The following is a 7,764-nucleotide window of genomic DNA, read 5'->3' as shown; positions in this document are numbered from 1 at the left end:
ATATTATAGGCAATGAAAAGAGATGGAGGCAAGCATAAAAAGTTGCATGTGCAAAAATTCCTGAACTCCTGACCTCTTCTGAAAATTGTTTTTTAATATAGGCAAGGCAGGGCTTTGAGCTAAATGTTGATATCTCCAACACTCTGCATCACACACCAAAATAAATTGATAAAGATTGATAAAACAGCACTACAGGTAAGAGAAAACATGTATTTTTGAAGGGGGCAAATATACATGAACCATTATTAATTTCAGATCTTTAAGGAATTTTTACTGAAAACCCTTTACCTAGAGGTAAAGTCAAGGGATATTCTCCATAGTCACTTATATTCATCCAATCATCTGTGGGCCATGAGTATCTGTACAAAACATCATGGGAATCTATCCAATAGATGTTGAGATATTGTAGTCTGGATCCAAGTGGTGGACGTGCAGAATGCATGTGTCCTTTCAGGAACAGGTACAGAAAACAGAAAAACTCCACTAAAATGGCAGAGGCTTTGCTAATGTACATGTAAATCTGTGAGGTATTCTCCGCCACCACTGTAACTCAGACATGTCAGCAGCCAAAACTGCGACTAAAGCCACCCTACAAGCCTCCGCGGCGAAGTGTCTTCTCACATCCATCATGCTCTGGATCGAACCTCTCTGATCAATGCGCTGTAAGCAGAGGCCAGATCGGGTCTGACAGACAGCCCAACAGGGGGTTCCCATCCCAGGCTCACGTTGGGAGGGGCTCCATACAAATCAAGCACTCCTTTCACTAGAAATCAATCATCACATAGGATGAATGCTGCTTCCTCCATGAAAACAACCCACCGATGAATCAGGCCAAGCTAAGCATCAATTCAATGACGGCCTTAGTGCACGGAACAACAGCGGATGCAACTTCTAACTAATTTCAATTCACATTTCAAAATTGATTGGTATGTTTATCTGTAATCAATGATTGCAAGCGAGCCTATTATTGCCCCAATCAGTATGCCTGTGACAGCAGTCCTTGTTTTATTGCAGTAATCTAAAGATAATTTGCCAAGTCGAGTTCTGCACCATGAAAATGTACTTTTACTGGCAGACCAAGCAAATGTGTAAAACTGCATTTTCAATTAAAGATCAATATGTTTGCAGCATGCATTGATAGATGATTTAACAAAGATCGACGAGAGAACTTAGGAAAAGCTTATAACTCATTTTCACTGCATGGTTTGACTTGAATCCTTCGATTCAACTCGCTTTAAGTATAGGTGTGTTTTTCTGTTTCTTTGTGTTCCATTGTGGATAGCAACCCCCTAGTGTTGGTGGGATTTTCAGCTGATTGCCCCGGCTGAGCCATGTTTGCTTGTTGGACGATATATTGTCCCAGAAACTACAGCGATAAACAATGTTATTGTCATTTTAATACATTTTAATTGCCACTGGTATAATGACAATATTTTAGCACAATAATGCACACCCTCTCAAAGAGCAAAAAACTTGTGTGTAACAGAGCAGACAAGATGAACTGCATATTCAACTTAGGCAAATATTGCTACGTGCTAGGCCGTGAGTGTTATAATGGTTGAGAAAACTAACCTGTTTTTACAGCATCATGGGGGCCAAAAATGTCAGTGACTTCCCTACATAAATAAAAATGCATGTGAATACAACGGGTGATATCGCACGCTATATGGGCATGACCTTGATAACTTTTGCTGAGCTTGATAAATTTATTGAGATTACTGAGAGTAGCTTGACTATTTAAAAATAGCCAGTTTGTGCAGGATTTTCCGTGTCACACCAGTGATACCGAGGTGATACCAAATAAAGTACCAGGTACCGAATACTATCTACAGCTTCTGCTAATGGAAAACCAAAAAAAGTTAAGGAGGGAAAAATGCTGTACCTGCAGTGAAAATGCAGCATTAGACACACCTAACAGAACATACATCTTCTATCCTTACGAGGACCCTGACTAACACAATCCAAGTCCTGAGCCACAAATGGGCCTAGAAAGACCTGAGCCCGGATCAAAACAGACACTCAAATTCACAAAACTGCCCTCGTGCCAAATCTGTAAAAGACAGAAATACAGGATACACACGCTCACAGTTGCTTTTTGACTGCGCTTTGCCTGCACAGAGGAGAGTGAGGGGCTCATTTTCAGCCGTGTCCTTTCATGTGTGACAACAATGAGGGTTAAATTCAGACCTACTTTCCTCAGTAATCAGGTCAGGTCCGGACAGGTGCTCCCTGGCTGATAAAGAGCTGGATGGAGGGCTCCATTTTTACTGGCAAGTTTATTCACGTTTGGGGAGTCATTTGTATTACTGACCAACATTAACACACAAATGAGCAGAAAGGGCAGCCTGATTCTTTTCAGCAGGACTGCAAAACATTGAACTTGTTATATAGCTGTAACCAATTAGGATGAAGTACAATTTTCCAAAATTTGTCAAACAATAGCTTCATTATCTTATCTTTTCCAGGACTTTACAGAAATGAAAACAATCCTTTTAAAAAGACTGAGCAAACCAGAAAGCCAACACTTCACAGTTATCCTTCCTTATATCTGCAAACCAGATACAAGGTTACAAATACAAGGTTTACACATATTACTATGATGCTGTTTTAGGAATCTTATGAATATATATTATCTTATAATTTGCTGAACTTTGCACTACCATTTAAATCTATGCACAAAAAACTGCAACAACTCCTTTAAATAAAACAGTATGTCCTGTGTCCATGCAGAAGGACACATTTAAGTGTTTTCTCATCCGATGTAACCATTACCAGACAAACAAACATTTGTCTTAAACTTTTTTTTAAATCATGGGTTGAATAATAAATCAGTTTTATGTTCCACTAACATTATTACATGGTCATGGTTTGGTTTAGTTAAGAAAAGTTCGGTTAAAATTACTTCTTTGTTGAGGTTATGGCACCTTCATTGGTTAAACATGGTTACAACAATAACCCATGGTTAAGGTCAGGAAATTAAAGAATAGCCTTGTGATTGGATTGGAAAACAAATCTGAATCTCTTGTTTTAAAGTACCACTTTGGTTGACTATCCATCTATCCACCCCAACCTCCTCGCTTCATAGACTTTATGGCTCGATAACAGCAGTCTGCCAACTTCCTCTTTTGCTTCTGAGGGTTTAGGATTATAATTCCTATGGCTGTTCGAGATATTTACCACCTGAATTTAAACAAATGTTTTCAGGGATTTGCTGAAGTGACAAAATCAAGAGACACACTAAAATGCACAAAACTGCATTCCAGTTTATCAACATAATTATGCTCAGCCTATAAAACTTTTACTCCTTCAATAAATTATTTCTGCTAGTTTCCTCTTCTGTGGAAGTGTATCACATTCAGCCGCTTCCTCACAGTCAGTTAATCCACTCTGCAAATATGGTAAAGCCCTTTCAAACACATCATCCGAGAGCAAATAAACATGACGTCTTTTAATTGGCAGAGGCGCAATCTACTTTCCAGCATGCAGTGTTCTTTAAAATCAATACTGTTGTATTGTATTATTCAGTGTGCCGAGCACTCCCATCACTACTGGCTGCTTATTGTGAAAATTAATGCAGCATGCTATGCAAACATGACAAAGAGCAGACTATTGATTTTTGCATTTTGATTTTCCTCCTGAGGCGTCTTGCATTTTACAGCCGTTGTTGCTGGTGCAGAGGCTTTTCACACGTCCCTGCATACATGACAGTACATGCATCTGCAAATATCTGAGTTCATCTGTCTCTGTGCATGTGTCGGTGGGAGATGTGTCTTAATATTGGCCTGTATCTAGTGAGCACAGTTTGAACGCTAGATGTGCACTTGCACTTGCCTTGCTCTTGCTGTTGCTGACACTGCAATGTCTCCCCCAGTCAATCCAGTCTCACTGTGCTGGAGCTGCCAGAGGAAGAAGAGGAAGGGAGTTACTTAAAAGTACAAGATCAGGCAGACGGCAGACTTCCTCAGCCATGGTGGTGCACCAGAAACTACCCTTTCTAATTACGCCTATTTCATGAAATAACTGCTTTTACGATTAAGTGACCGCTCCCAAAGCAAGATAATAACAGTACAGTGATGATGAGATGGCACAATGAATGCAAAACATCCATATCCATGCTGAAATTTACAGTAAACAGAAAGTGAAATCAGGTGAGGTTTAGAGCCGTTAAGATAAGAGAATAAGGTTTCCATGTGATGAGAGATGTCTAGAAAGAAATAATCTATTTTTCCTTGACATAAACAAATTCCTTTGATTTCAGCTTCCTCAGACAGGTTGATGAAACCTGACGAAACATGAACAGGTCAGGATTTACCTCAAAACAGTCACAGATCACTGAAATGTTAAGTACAGCTGGAGGGCTCCAACAAGATACCTTTGTGATCACTGTGCTGCCTTACTATTGATGATCTGGCTTCAGTCAAATGTTTCAGTGAAGAAACGGAAACTACTTCAGTCTTAAACTATTGATTTACCTGACTGTGTGTTAATGACGGCTGCAGGATTTTAAAATGTTGCTTAAATTCAAGCTGACATGTCTCTTCTTCTTCTGCCTGAAATGTGTTTATCTTTATGTAACCTCACAGATTCAGCAAAAATACATACAATAACAGCAAATAATAATGGGATAAGACGCAGACCATTACAAGAGTCTAACGAATGGCTTATATCATTTTGTTCCATATGACCTTTCTTCTCTGCCCCAATTTCACAGTCTAATCTTTGTGTCCTATCCAATGATTTCTATAATCTTCACATCAATCTGTGCTTCTGGCTTCATTTAAACATCTATATTTACACTTGGCTCCAAAAATAGCTCACTAGTTGTTGAGTATGACAAGAATAATTTAAGTCTAAATAATAGTAAGTCCTCATTTTGATTGTAAAGACAACATTTAAGGCTCAAAAGTTCCTGTGTAATGTGAAACAGGACTGTAACACAATTATGAAAAAGTTAATTTGTTCCTTTGTAGAAAAAAACATTGATATTTAGCATCAGAATACTGAAGTAATACGTTTGTAAACCATATTAACAGATCACTTGCATTATGCATTTGGTATAGTACCCTCTTTCTTTCAATATGTTTTCTATTTTTCTGGATATATACTATATGTTATGAGGATTTCATGTGCTTTGTACTCTAACTGGTATTCAGTGGTTCTTGTGGAAATGTATGCATTCTGGATCTACTGATCCTCTGTTGTGCTGTGACACTTTATTGGCATGAAAGTTGCAAGAACAGAGTTGCCAAAGTCAGGGTTTTCCCTATCAATATAAGGCTGAAACACAGCACCCAAGCCATTATGGGCTCCATCCAAGCCAGATCTAGTGAGTGTATTTGGTCTCCAGTGAACTTTTTTAGCATGCTTATTTTAAGCTTTAATGGGTATTTTTCATTTATTATCTACTCAAGCTCGTCCCAATGTTATTAACAATACTAACAATAATGGTCCACAATAATGTGAAATTGCATATTTTGTTACTAAAAGATTTTTTTGTAGATATACTACCAACAAATACTCGCACCTGAGTTTATAACAAACCTCTGGGAAAACATTACTGACAATTTAATATAGAATATCTAATCTTTTGAAGTGCATTTTGGGGAAAAATGGACCTGCTAGATTTTCCACTAACCAGTGCCTGATTATGTAATCTCTCAGTAAAATAGTGTCAATTTTAATTTTGGTCTACTGTGATTTACCGGGCCTAGCTGGAATCACTGCTGTGTACAGAGTCTACTCAGTTTTGGACAACCATTTAAACTGTTTAATTTATAATTATAATAATTATTTTAAGTATGTCGTTAATGATTTATTTATAATGTTTATAAAACTTTTCCATGTAATGAAACTTGAGAATGCAATGAGAGGGGATCCGTGGATAACAGAAAATAATTTGTGGGGGGGGACCAAAAAGTCAAGTTTTTAGTTTTTGCTTCATTACTGTTAACTAGAAGTGCTGTGTGGTGTGCAGCGTCACATCCCAACTGCCACATGAGGACTCACCATACTGGTTGTAAACAATGCTGACAATCAACGCTGTCTGGTGAGTCGTTTGTTCTTGTTGAGTCATGGAATGACTGAACGAGAGAGCGTCTGGATGCCTTTCTATCCTGAGAATTAGATGATAACTTATTCCCGTGACTCAGCACACGGTGCCATTACCTACCATTACAGCTTGACATAACTTTGTTTGAAACAGCATTAAATTACATTTACCTGCTTAAATGGGCCATTAACGTCAGGATGGCATTCCCAGAAGATGGAGAACCAGCATGAGAGAGCTTCTTCTTTTTTTTTCTAAGGACAGAGAGAGCGAAATCAAAGGCAGCACTGGTGAGGGAGGTGATGAGAAGGAAAATGCAGGACCAAAATTGATTTAACACACAGGATTTAATAAAACTACAATATGTATCATTTTTAAATTGGAGAGAGGAAACACCTTGTTTTTTTTATGCAAACACAACTATTAACCCATATAACTCCTGTTCGGGTATTGTAAATTTAAGACGTGCCTTATTATACTCATTAAAATGTCAGTGGTTCTCCCCGGAGGCCTTGCAACTACATCACTGTGTCCTCATGTTGAAGTGCCATGTTGAGAAATCTGATTATGCTAGAAGTCTGTTACCCCTCCAGCTCTAAACGTCACTCATTGTTGTCTTGGTTAATATCATCATAATGTATTCTGCTATGTTATCTCCCTTAGCAGCCCATCGGCAAAGGAGTTATTTTGCTGTACTAAGCCCTCTACAGATGCTCAAGCTGGCAAACAAGGAGTTGAGGGCACAACAGAATCAAAGTCACTGCTTTTGTAAGAACAAATCACTTTAGGTATCTGCTGAACATCTTTAAAGATTATACTTAACATGAGTTTTAAATTAAAACAACAGTTTTCTGGGAGAATTCTGGGATCTTTGGATCGCAATAATGCCCCCAAGTTTTGTTCTTGATGATGATGATCAATGCATGGTGCAAATATTGATTCTTTTTATATTTCTGAGACGACAGACAAGGAGACATTAGTGTACAATTTGTATCCTGGAGCTGTCTCACCATCATCCGTTAATTGTTTAAATGTTTTACATCTGTCACTAGCTTCTCTCATTTGTTTGTGTGTTACTTTTTGATACACGATATTTCACACACATTTTCACTTGTCAAAGTATGAAAAGCACAGGTGTGATTTATGACATGAATGATTACTGTAATTACACCTGGAGGATTCATGCTTTGACAAGTTAAAATATCTGCTGTGAAAAATGGATATCATAATCATAATGTCCAAGTGGTGGAACACGTACTCAGAGCAATAAAATGTTGAAATACTTGGTGAGAACTAAAAGTATTGCATTTCAAATGTAACTTAAATGCAATTTTGATTAACTATCCTTGAGTAATCCTATTTTATGCTACTTTATACATCTACTGATACAATTCTGATGATAATAATATAATTTAAGTACATAGACTGAATGTACATGTACATTTCCACCACTGATTAATATTAACTTATTTTAATGTAAGCTACACACATGGTTTCTTATCTACATTTACTTTTTTGTCACTTTTGCAGAGTGAACACACATAATACCAACATGTTTACAATCAGTATTGTGTAGTTAGGACACAGCTGAAAATTCAGAAATGAGCATTCCACTCAGCAGATAAACATAAATCATAAAAGTGCATCTCATGGTGGGAACAGGTTTGCATGTTACCTTCAGAGACTGTGATCCAGGGGAGGGAGAGTTTTGGCTGATG

The sequence above is a fragment of the Centropristis striata genome, chromosome 20, assembly GCF_030273125.1.
Source record: "Centropristis striata isolate RG_2023a ecotype Rhode Island chromosome 20, C.striata_1.0, whole genome shotgun sequence".
Taxonomy (NCBI): Eukaryota; Metazoa; Chordata; class Actinopteri; order Perciformes; family Serranidae; genus Centropristis; species Centropristis striata.
This window is presented reverse-complemented; position numbering follows the sequence as displayed.